This window comes from Diuraphis noxia, unplaced genomic scaffold, assembly GCF_037042655.1.
Source record: "Diuraphis noxia isolate RWA-SAM2 unplaced genomic scaffold, SU_Dnox_SAM2 contig0007, whole genome shotgun sequence".
Classification (NCBI taxonomy): domain Eukaryota; kingdom Metazoa; phylum Arthropoda; class Insecta; order Hemiptera; family Aphididae; genus Diuraphis; species Diuraphis noxia.
In genome coordinates this window covers 5058447-5072600 of record NW_028301717.1, presented here as the reverse complement: position 1 = coordinate 5072600, position 14154 = coordinate 5058447, and positions in this window count along the sequence as shown.

Sequence of the window (14154 nt, the reverse complement as noted above, 5' to 3'; positions counted from 1 at the left end):
AAAATAATGTGAACTTAACGTTAAAAATATAAAAAGTATGATTAGTTTAATAGAAATGACTTAAGACGATATTTAGCGGATTCATCACCTGTATTTCAAAATTTTTTTACGACCTTTTATATTCACCCAAATGTATTGTAAAGACGTGTTTTAGATGTAAAATAATGTAAACTTAACGATAAAAATATAAAAAGTATGATTAGTTCAATACAAATGACTTTAAACGATATTCAGCGGAATTATCACCATTTTTTACCCAATTTTTTGTATTCACCCAAATGTATTGTAAATACGTGTTTTAGATGTAAAATAATGTGAACTTAACGATAAAAATATAAAAAGTATGATTAGTTCAATACAAATGACTTTAAACGATATTTAGCGGAATTATCACCATTTTTTACCAAATTTTTTTTCTATTTTTTGTATTCACCCAAATGTATTGTAAACACGTGTTTTAGATGTAAAATAATGTGAACTTAACGTTAAAAATATAAAAAGTATGATTAGTTTAATAGAAATGACTTAAGACGATATTTAGCGGATTCATCACCTGTATTTCAAAATTTTTTTACGAACTTTTATATTCACCCAAATGTATTGTAAAGACGTGTTTTAGATGTAAAATAATGTGAACTTAACGATAAAAATATAAAAAGTATGATTAGTTCAATACAAATGACTTTAAACTATATTTAGCGGAATTATCACCATTTTTTACCAAATTTTTTCCCAAATTTTTTTTCTATTTTTTGTATTCACCCAAATGTATTGTAAATACGTGTTTTAGATGTAAAATAATGTGAACTTAACGATAAAAATATAAAAAGTATGATTAGTTCAATACAAATGACTTTAAACGATATTTAGCGGAATTATCACCATTTTTTACCAAATTTTTTTTCTATTTTTTGTATTCACCCAAATGTATTGAAAACACGTGTTTTAGATGTAAAATAATGTGAACTTAACGTTAAAAATATAAAAAGTATGATTAGTTTAATAGAAATGACTTAAGACGATATTTAGCGGATTCATCACCTGTATTTCAAAATTTTTTTACGACCTTTTATATTCACCCAAATGTATTGTAAAGACGTGTTTTAGATGTAAAATAATGTGAACTTAACGATAAAAATATAAAAAGTATGATTAGTTCAATACAAATGACTTTAAACGATATATAGCGGAATTATCACCATTTTTTACCCAATTTTTTGTATTCACCCAAATGTATTGTAAATACGTGTTTTAGATGTAAAATAATGTGAACTTAACGATAAAAATATAAAAAGTATGATTAGTTCAATACAAATGACTTTAAACGATATTTAGCGGAATTATCACCATTTTTTACCAAATTTTTTTTCTATTTTTTGTATTCACCCAAATGTATTGTAAACACGTGTTTTAGATGTAAAATAATGTGAACTTAACGTTAAAAATATAAAAAGTATGATTAGTTTAATAGAAATGACTTAAGACGATATTTAGCGGATTCATCACCTGTATTTCAAAATTTTTTTACGAACTTTTATATTCACCCAAATGTATTGTAAAGACGTGTTTTAGATGTAAAATAATGTGAACTTAACGATAAAAATATAAAAAGTATGATTAGTTCAATACAAATGACTTTAAACTATATTTAGCGGAATTATCACCATTTTTTACCAAATTTTTTCCCAAATTTTTTTTCTATTTTTTGTATTCACCCAAATGTATTGTAAATACGTGTTTTAGATGTAAAATAATGTGAACTTAACGATAAAAATATAAAAAGTATGATTAGTTCAATACAAATGACTTTAAACGATATTTAGCGGAATTATCACCATTTTTTACCAAATTTTTTTTCTATTTTTTGTATTCACCCAAATGTATTGAAAACACGTGTTTTAGATGTAAAATAATGTGAACTTAACGTTAAAAATATAAAAAGTATGATTAGTTTAATAGAAATGACTTAAGACGATATTTAGCGGATTCATCACCTGTATTTCAAAATTTTTTTACGACCTTTTATATTCACCCAAATGTATTGTAAAGACGTGTTTTAGATGTAAAATAATGTGAACTTAACGATAAAAATATAAAAAGTATGATTAGTTCAATACAAATGACTTTAAACGATATATAGCGGAATTATCACCATTTTTTACCAAATTTTTTTTCTATTTTTTGTATTCACCCAAATGTATTGTAAATACGTGTTTTAGATGTAAAATAATGTGAACTTAACGATAAAAATATAAAAAGTATGATTAGTTCAATACAAATGACTTTAAACGATATTTAGCGGAATTATCACCATTTTTTACCCAATTTTTTCCCAAATTTTTTTTCTATTTTTTGTATTCACCCAAATGTATTGTAAACACGTGTTTTAGATGTAAAATAATGTGAACTTAACGTTAAAAATATAAAAAGTATGATTAGTTTAATAGAAATGACTTAAGACGATATTTAGCGGATTCATCACCTGTATTTCAAAATTTTTTTACGACCTTTTATATTCACCCAAATTTATTGTAAAGACGTGTTTTAGATGTAAAATAATGTGAACTTAACGATAAAAATTTAAAAAGTATGATTAGTTCAATACAAATGACTTTAAACGATATTTAGCGGAATTATCACCATTTTTTACCCAATTTTTTCCCAAATTTTTTTTCTATTTTTTGTATTCACCCAAATGTATTGTAAATACGTGTTTTAGATGTAAAATAATGTGAACTTAACGATAAAAATATAAAAAGTATGATTAGTTCAATACAAATGACTTTATACGATATTTAGCGGAATTATCACCATTTTTTACCAAATTTTTTTTCTATTTTTTGTATTCACCCAAATGTATTGTAAATACGTGTTTTAGATGTAAAATAATGTGAACTTAACGATAAAAATATAAAAAGTATGATTAGTTCAATACAAATGACTTTAAACGATATTTAGCGGAATTATCACCATTTTTTACCAAATTTTTTCCCAAATTTTTTATCTATTTTTTGTATTCACCCAAATGTATTGTAAATACGTGTTTTAGATGTAAAATAATGTGAACTTAACGATAAAAATATAAAAAGTATGATTAGTTCAATACAAATGACTTTAAACGATATTTAGCGGAATTATCACCATTTTTTACCCAATTTTTTCCCAAATTTTTTTTCTATTTTTTGTATTCACCCAAATGTATTGTAAACACGTGTTTTAGATGTAAAATAATGTGAACTTAACGTTAAAAATATAAAAAGTATGATTAGTTTAATAGAAATGACTTAAGACGATATTTAGCGGATTCATCACCTGTATTTCAAAATTTTTTTACGAACTTTTATATTCACCCAAATGTATTGTAAAGACGTGTTTTAGATGTAAAATAATGTGAACTTAACGATAAAAATATAAAAAGTATGATTAGTTCAATACAAATGACTTTAAACTATATTTAGCGGAATTATCACCATTTTTTACCAAATTTTTTCCCAAATTTTTTTTCTATTTTTTGTATTCACCCAAATGTATTGTAAATACGTGTTTTAGATGTAAAATAATGTGAACTTAACGATAAAAATATAAAAAGTATGATTAGTTCAATACAAATGACTTTATACGATATTTAGCGGAATTATCACCATTTTTTACCAAATTTTTTTCCTATTTTTTGTATTCACCCAAATGTATTGTAAATACGTGTTTTAGATGTAAAATAATGTGAACTTAACGATAAAAATATAAAAAGTATGATTAGTTCAATACAAATGACTTTAAACGATATTTAGCGGAATTATCACCATTTTTTACCAAATTTTTTCCCAAATTTTTTATCTATTTTTTGTATTCACCCAAATGTATTGTAAATACGTGTTTTAGATGTAAAATAATGTGAACTTAACGATAAAAATATAAAAAGTATGATTAGTTCAATACAAATGACTTTAAACGATATTTAGCGGAATTATCACCATTTTTTACCCAATTTTTTCCCAAATTTTTTTTCTATTTTTTGTATTCACCCAAATGTATTGTAAACACGTGTTTTAGATGTAAAATAATGTGAACTTAACGTTAAAAATATAAAAAGTATGATTAGTTTAATAGAAATGACTTAAGACGATATTTAGCGGATTCATCACCTGTATTTCAAAATTTTTTTACGAACTTTTATATTCACCCAAATGTATTGTAAAGACGTGTTTTAGATGTAAAATAATGTGAACTTAACGATAAAAATATAAAAAGTATGATTAGTTCAATACAAATGACTTTAAACTATATTTAGCGGAATTATCACCATTTTTTACCCAATTTTTTCCCAAATTTTTTTTCTATTTTTTGTATTCACCCAAATGTATTGTAAATACGTGTTTTAGATGTAAAATAATGTGAACTTAACGATAAAAATATAAAAAGTATGATTAGTTCAATACAAATGACTTTAAACGATATTTAGCGGAATTATCACCATTTTTTACCAAATTTTTTTTCTATTTTTTGTATTCACCCAAATGTATTGTAAACACGTGTTTTAGATGTAAAATAATGTGAACTTAACGTTAAAAATATAAAAAGTATGATTAGTTTAATAGAAATGACTTAAGACGATATTTAGCGGATTCATCACCTGTATTTCAAAATTTTTTTACGAACTTTTATATTCACCCAAATGTATTGTAAAGACGTGTTTTAGATGTAAAATAATGTGAACTTAACGATAAAAATATAAAAAGTATGATTAGTTCAATACAAATGACTTTATACGATATTTAGCGGAATTATCACCATTTTTTACCAAATTTTTTTTCTATTTTTTGTATTCACCCAAATGTATTGTAAATACGTGTTTTAGATGTAAAATAATGTGAACTTAACGATAAAAATATAAAAAGTATGATTAGTTCAATACAAATGACTTTAAACGATATTTAGCGGAATTATCACCATTTTTTACCCAATTTTTTCCCAAATTTTTTTTCTATTTTTTGTATTCACCCAAATGTATTGTAAACACGTGTTTTAGATGTAAAATAATGTGAACTTAACGTTAAAAATATAAAAAGTATGATTAGTTTAATAGAAATGACTTAAGACGATATTTAGCGGATTCATCACCTGTATTTCAAAATTTTTTTACGAACTTTTATATTCACCCAAATGTATTGTAAAGACGTGTTTTAGATGTAAAATAATGTGAACTTAACGATAAAAATATAAAAAGTATGATTAGTTCAATACAAATGACTTTAAACTATATTTAGCGGAATTATCACCATTTTTTACCAAATTTTTTCCCAAATTTTTTTTCTATTTTTTGTATTCACCCAAATGTATTGTAAATACGTGTTTTAGATGTAAAATAATGTGAACTTAACGATAAAAATATAAAAAGTATGATTAGTTCAATACAAATGACTTTATACGATATTTAGCGGAATTATCACCATTTTTTACCAAATTTTTTTCCTATTTTTTGTATTCACCCAAATGTATTGTAAATACGTGTTTTAGATGTAAAATAATGTGAACTTAACGATAAAAATATAAAAAGTATGATTAGTTCAATACAAATGACTTTAAACGATATTTAGCGGAATTATCACCATTTTTTACCAAATTTTTTCCCAAATTTTTTATCTATTTTTTGTATTCACCCAAATGTATTGTAAATACGTGTTTTAGATGTAAAATAATGTGAACTTAACGATAAAAATATAAAAAGTATGATTAGTTCAATACAAATGACTTTAAACGATATTTAGCGGAATTATCACCATTTTTTACCCAATTTTTTCCCAAATTTTTTTTCTATTTTTTGTATTCACCCAAATGTATTGTAAACACGTGTTTTAGATGTAAAATAATGTGAACTTAACGTTAAAAATATAAAAAGTATGATTAGTTTAATAGAAATGACTTAAGACGATATTTAGCGGATTCATCACCTGTATTTCAAAATTTTTTTACGAACTTTTATATTCACCCAAATGTATTGTAAAGACGTGTTTTAGATGTAAAATAATGTGAACTTAACGATAAAAATATAAAAAGTATGATTAGTTCAATACAAATGACTTTAAACTATATTTAGCGGAATTATCACCATTTTTTACCCAATTTTTTCCCAAATTTTTTTTCTATTTTTTGTATTCACCCAAATGTATTGTAAATACGTGTTTTAGATGTAAAATAATGTGAACTTAACGATAAAAATATAAAAAGTATGATTAGTTCAATACAAATGACTTTAAACGATATTTAGCGGAATTATCACCATTTTTTACCAAATTTTTTTTCTATTTTTTGTATTCACCCAAATGTATTGTAAACACGTGTTTTAGATGTAAAATAATGTGAACTTAACGTTAAAAATATAAAAAGTATGATTAGTTTAATAGAAATGACTTAAGACGATATTTAGCGGATTCATCACCTGTATTTCAAAATTTTTTTACGAACTTTTATATTCACCCAAATGTATTGTAAAGACGTGTTTTAGATGTAAAATAATGTGAACTTAACGATAAAAATATAAAAAGTATGATTAGTTCAATACAAATGACTTTATACGATATTTAGCGGAATTATCACCATTTTTTACCAAATTTTTTTTCTATTTTTTGTATTCACCCAAATGTATTGTAAATACGTGTTTTAGATGTAAAATAATGTGAACTTAACGATAAAAATATAAAAAGTATGATTAGTTCAATACAAATGACTTTAAACGATATTTAGCGGAATTATCACCATTTTTTACCCAATTTTTTCCCAAATTTTTTTTCTATTTTTTGTATTCACCCAAATGTATTGTAAACACGTGTTTTAGATGTAAAATAATGTGAACTTAACGTTAAAAATATAAAAAGTATGATTAGTTTAATAGAAATGACTTAAGACGATATTTAGCGGATTCATCACCTGTATTTCAAAATTTTTTTACGAACTTTTATATTCACCCAAATGTATTGTAAAGACGTGTTTTAGATGTAAAATAATGTGAACTTAACGATAAAAATATAAAAAGTATGATTAGTTCAATACAAATGACTTTAAACTATATTTAGCGGAATTATCACCATTTTTTACCAAATTTTTTCCCAAATTTTTTTTCTATTTTTTGTATTCACCCAAATGTATTGTAAATACGTGTTTTAGATGTAAAATAATGTGAACTTAACGATAAAAATATAAAAAGTATGATTAGTTCAATACAAATGACTTTAAACGATATTTAGCGGAATTATCACCATTTTTTACCAAATTTTTTTTCTATTTTTTGTATTCACCCAAATGTATTGAAAACACGTGTTTTAGATGTAAAATAATGTGAACTTAACGTTAAAAATATAAAAAGTATGATTAGTTTAATAGAAATGACTTAAGACGATATTTAGCGGATTCATCACCTGTATTTCAAAATTTTTTTACGACCTTTTATATTCACCCAAATGTATTGTAAAGACGTGTTTTAGATGTAAAATAATGTGAACTTAACGATAAAAATATAAAAAGTATGATTAGTTCAATACAAATGACTTTAAACGATATTTAGCGGAATTATCACCATTTTTTACCAAATTTTTTTTCTATTTTTTGTATTCACCCAAATGTATTGTAAATACGTGTTTTAGATGTAAAATAATGTGAACTTAACGATAAAAATATAAAAAGTATGATTAGTTCAATACAAATGACTTTAAACTATATTTAGCGGAATTATCACCATTTTTTACCAAATTTTTTCGCAAATTTTTTTTCTATTTTTTGTATTCACCCAAATGTATTGTAAATACGTGTTTTAGATGTAAAATAATGTGAACTTAACGATAAAAATATAAAAAGTATGATTAGTTCAATACAAATGACTTTATACGATATTTAGCGGAATTATCACCATTTTTTACCAAATTTTTTTTCTATTTTTTGTATTCACCCAAATGTATTGTAAATACGTGTTTTAGATGTAAAATAATGTGAACTTAACGATAAAAATATAAAAAGTATGATTAGTTCAATACAAATGACTTTAAACGATATTTAGCGGAATTATCACCATTTTTTACCAAATTTTTTCCCAAATTTTTTATCTATTTTTTGTATTCACCCAAATGTATTGTAAATACGTGTTTTAGATGTAAAATAATGTGAACTTAACGATAAAAATATAAAAAGTATGATTAGTTCAATACAAATGACTTTAAACGATATTTAGCGGAATTATCACCATTTTTTACCCAATTTTTTCCCAAATTTTTTTTCTATTTTTTGTATTCACCCAAATGTATTGTAAACACGTGTTTTAGATGTAAAATAATGTGAACTTAACGTTAAAAATATAAAAAGTATGATTAGTTTAATAGAAATGACTTAAGACGATATTTAGCGGATTCATCACCTGTATTTCAAAATTTTTTTACGAACTTTTATATTCACCCAAATGTATTGTAAAGACGTGTTTTAGATGTAAAATAATGTGAACTTAACGATAAAAATATAAAAAGTATGATTAGTTCAATACAAATGACTTTAAACTATATTTAGCGGAATTATCACCATTTTTTACCAAATTTTTTCCCAAATTTTTTTTCTATTTTTTGTATTCACCCAAATGTATTGTAAATACGTGTTTTAGATGTAAAATAATGTGAACTTAACGATAAAAATATAAAAAGTATGTTTAGTTCAATACAAATGACTTTAAACGATATTTAGCGGAATTATCACCATTTTTTACCAAATTTTTTTTCTATTTTTTGTATTCACCCAAATGTATTGAAAATACGTGTTTTAGATGTAAAATAATGTGAACTTAACGTTAAAAATATAAAAAGTATGATTAGTTTAATAGAAATGACTTAAGACGATATTTAGCGGATTCATCACCTGTATTTCAAAATTTTTTTACGACCTTTTATATTCACCCAAATGTATTGTAAAGACGTGTTTTAGATGTAAAATAATGTAAACTTAACGATAAAAATATAAAAAGTATGATTAGTTCAATACAAATGACTTTAAACGATATTCAGCGGAATTATCACCATTTTTTACCCAATTTTTTCCCAAATTTTTTTTCTATTTTTTGTATTCACCCAAATGTATTGTAAATACGTGTTTTAGATGTAAAATAATGTGAACTTAACGATAAAAATATAAAAAGTATGATTAGTTCAATACAAATGACTTTAAACGATATTTAGCGGAATTATCACCATTTTTTACCAAATTTTTTTTCTATTTTTTGTATTCACCCAAATGTATTGTAAACACGTGTTTTAGATGTAAAATAATGTGAACTTAACGTTAAAAATATAAAAAGTATGATTAGTTTAATAGAAATGACTTAAGACGATATTTAGCGGATTCATCACCTGTATTTCAAAATTTTTTTACGAACTTTTATATTCACCCAAATGTATTGTTAAGACGTGTTTTAGATGTAAAATAATGTGAACTTAACGATAAAAATATAAAAAGTATGATTAGTTCAATACAAATGACTTTAAACGATATTTAGCGGAATTATCACCATTTTTTACCAAATTTTTTTTCTATTTTTTGTATTCACCCAAATGTATTGAAAACACGTGTTTTAGATGTAAAATAATGTGAACTTAACGTTAAAAATATAAAAAGTATGATTAGTTTAATAGAAATGACTTAAGACGATATTTAGCGGATTCATCACCTGTATTTCAAAATTTTTTTACGACCTTTTATATTCACCCAAATGTATTGTAAAGACGTGTTTTAGATGTAAAATAATGTGAACTTAACGATAAAAATATAAAAAGTATGATTAGTTCAATACAAATGACTTTAAACGATATTTAGCGGAATTATCACCATTTTTTACCAAATTTTTTTTCTATTTTTTGTATTCACCCAAATGTATTGTAAACACGTGTTTTAGATGTAAAATAATGTGAACTTAACGTTAAAAATATAAAAAGTATGATTAGTTTAATAGAAATGACTTAAGACGATATTTAGCGGATTCATCACCTGTATTTCAAAATTTTTTTACGACCTTTTATATTCACCCAAATGTATTGTAAAGACGTGTTTTAGATGTAAAATAATGTGAACTTAACGATAAAAATATAAAAAGTATGATTAGTTCAATACAAATGACTTTAAACGATATTTAGCGGAATTATCACCATTTTTTACCCAATTTTTTCCCAAATTTTTTTTCTATTTTTTGTATTCACCCAAATGTATTGTAAATACGTGTTTTAGATGTGAAATAATGTGAACTTAACGATAAAAATATAAAAAGTATGATTAGTTCAATACAAATGACTTTAAACGATATTTAGCGGAATTATCACCATTTTTTACCATATTTTTTTTCTATTTTTTGTATTCACCCAAATGTATTGTAAACACGTGTTTTAGATGTAAAATAATGTGAACTTAACGTTAAAAATATAAAAAGTATGATTAGTTTAATAGAAATGACTTAAGACGATATTTAGCGGATTCATCACCTGTATTTCAAAATTTTTTTACGACCTTTTATATTCACCCAAATGTATTGTAAAGACGTGTTTTAGATGTAAAATAATGTGAACTTAACGATAAAAATATAAAAAGTATGATTAGTTCAATACAAATGACTTTAAACGATATTTAGCGGAATTATCACCATTTTTTACCAAATTTTTTTTCTATTTTTTGTATTCACCCAAATGTATTGAAAACACGTGTTTTAGATGTAAAATAATGTGAACTTAACGTTAAAAATATAAAAAGTATGATTAGTTTAATAGAAATGACTTAAGACGATATTTAGCGGATTCATCACCTGTATTTCAAAATTTTTTTACGACCTTTTATATTCACCCAAATGTATTGTAAAGACGTGTTTTAGATGTAAAATAATGTAAACTTAACGATAAAAATATAAAAAGTATGATTAGTTCAATACAAATGACTTTAAACGATATTCAGCGGAATTATCACCATTTTTTACCCAATTTTTTGTATTCACCCAAATGTATTGTAAATACGTGTTTTAGATGTAAAATAATGTGAACTTAACGATAAAAATATAAAAAGTATGATTAGTTCAATACAAATGACTTTAAACGATATTTAGCGGAATTATCACCATTTTTTACCAAATTTTTTTTCTATTTTTTGTATTCACCCAAATGTATTGTAAACACGTGTTTTAGATGTAAAATAATGTGAACTTAACGTAAAAATATAAAAAGTATGATTAGTTTAATAGAAATGACTTAAGACGATATTTAGCGGATTCATCTACTGTATTTCAAAATTTTTTTACGAACTTTTATATTCACCCAAATGTATTGTAAAGACGTGTTTTAGATGTAAAATAATGTGAACTTAACGATAAAAATATAAAAAGTATGATTAGTTCAATACAAATGACTTTAAACTATATTTAGCGGAATTATCACCATTTTTTACCAAATTTTTTCCCAAATTTTTTTTCTATTTTTTGTATTCACCCAAATGTATTGTAAATACGTGTTTTAGATGTAAAATAATGTGAACTTAACGATAAAAATATAAAAAGTATGATTAGTTCAATACAAATGACTTTAAACGATATTTAGCGGAATTATCACCATTTTTTACCAAATTTTTTTTCTATTTTTTGTATTCACCCAAATGTATTGAAAACACGTGTTTTAGATGTAAAATAATGTGAACTTAACGTTAAAAATATAAAAAGTATGATTAGTTTAATAGAAATGACTTAAGACGATATTTAGCGGATTCATCACCTGTATTTCAAAATTTTTTTACGACCTTTTATATTCACCCAAATGTATTGTAAAGACGTGTTTTAGATGTAAAATAATGTGAACTTAACGTTAAAAATATAAAAAGTATGATTAGTTCAATACAAATGACTTTAAACGATATTTAGCGGAATTATCACCATTTTTTACCAAATTTTTTTTCTATTTTTTGTATTCACCCAAATGTATTGTAAATACGTGTTTTAGATGTAAAATAATGTGAACTTAACGATAAAAATATAAAAAGTATGATTAGTTCAATACAAATGACGTTAAACTATATTTAGCGGAATTATCACCATTTTTTACCAAATTTTTTCCCAAATTTTTTTTCTATTTTTTGTATTCACCCAAATGTATTGTAAATACGTGTTTTAGATGTAAAATAATGTGAACTTAACGATAAAAATATAAAAAGTATGATTAGTTTAATAGAAATGACTTAAGACGATATTTAGCGGATTCATCACCTGTATTTCAAAATTTTTTTACGACCTTTTATATTCACCCAAATGTATTGTAAAGACGTGTTTTAGATGTAAAATAATGTGAACTTAACGATAAAAATATAAAAAGTATGATTAGTTCAATACAAATGACTTTAAACGATATTTAGCGGAATTATCACCATTTTTTACCAAATTTTTACCCAAATTTTTTTTCTATTTTTTGTATTCACCCAAATGTATTGTAAATACGTGTTTTAGATGTAAAATAATGTGAACTTAACGATAAAAATATAAAAAGTATGATTAGTTCAATACAAATGACTTTATACGATATTTAGCGGAATTATCACCATTTTTTACCAAATTTTTTTTCTATTTTTTGTATTCACCCAAATGTATTGTAAATACGTGTTTTAGATGTAAAATAATGTGAACTTAACGATAAAAATATAAAAAGTATGATTAGTTCAATACAAATGACTTTAAACGATATTTAGCGGAATTATCACCATTTTTTACCAAATTTTTTCCCAAATTTTTTATCTATTTTTTGTATTCACCCAAATGTATTGTAAATACGTGTTTTAGATGTAAAATAATGTGAACTTAACGATAAAAATATAAAAAGTATGATTAGTTCAATACAAATGACTTTAAACGATATTTAGCGGAATTATCACCATTTTTTACCCAATTTTTTCCCAAATTTTTTTTCTATTTTTTGTATTCACCCAAATGTATTGTAAACACGTGTTTTAGATGTAAAATAATGTGAACTTAACGTTAAAAATATAAAAAGTATGATTAGTTTAATAGAAATGACTTAAGACGATATTTAGCGGATTCATCACCTGTATTTCAAAATTTTTTTACGAACTTTTATATTCACCCAAATGTATTGTAAAGACGTGTTTTAGATGTAAAATAATGTGAACTTAACGATAAAAATATAAAAAGTATGATTAGTTCAATACAAATGACTTTAAACTATATTTAGCGGAATTATCACCATTTTTTACCAAATTTTTTCCCAAATTTTTTTTCTATTTTTTGTATTCACCCAAATGTATTGTAAATACGTGTTTTAGATGTAAAATAATGTGAACTTAACGATAAAAATATAAAAAGTATGATTAGTTCAATACAAATGACTTTAAACGATATTTAGCGGAATTATCACCATTTTTTACCAAATTTTTTTTCTATTTTTTGTATTCACCCAAATGTATTGAAAACACGTGTTTTAGATGTAAAATAATGTGAACTTAACGTTAAAAATATAAAAAGTATGATTAGTTTAATAGAAATGACTTAAGACGATATTTAGCGGATTCATCACCTGTATTTCAAAATTTTTTTACGACCTTTTATATTCACCCAAATGTATTGTAAAGACGTGTTTTAGATGTAAAATAATGTAAACTTAACGATAAAAATATAAAAAGTATGATTAGTTCAATACAAATGACTTTAAACGATATTCAGCGGAATTATCACCATTTTTTACCCAATTTTTTCCCAAATTTTTTTTCTATTTTTTGTATTCACCCAAATGTATTGTAAATACGTGTTTTAGATGTAAAATAATGTGAACTTAACGATAAAAATATAAAAAGTATGATTAGTTCAATACAAATGACTTTAAACGATATTTAGCGGAATTATCACCATTTTTTACCAAATTTTTTTTCTATTTTTTGTATTCACCCAAATGTATTGTAAACACGTGTTTTAGATGTAAAATAATGTGAACTTAACGTTAAAAATATAAAAGGTATGATTAGTTTAATAGAAATGACTTAAGACGATATTTAGCGGATTCATCACCTGTATTTCAAAATTTTTTTACGAACTTTTATATTCACCCAAATGTATTGTAAAGACGTGTTTTAGATGTAAAATAATGTGAACTTAACGAT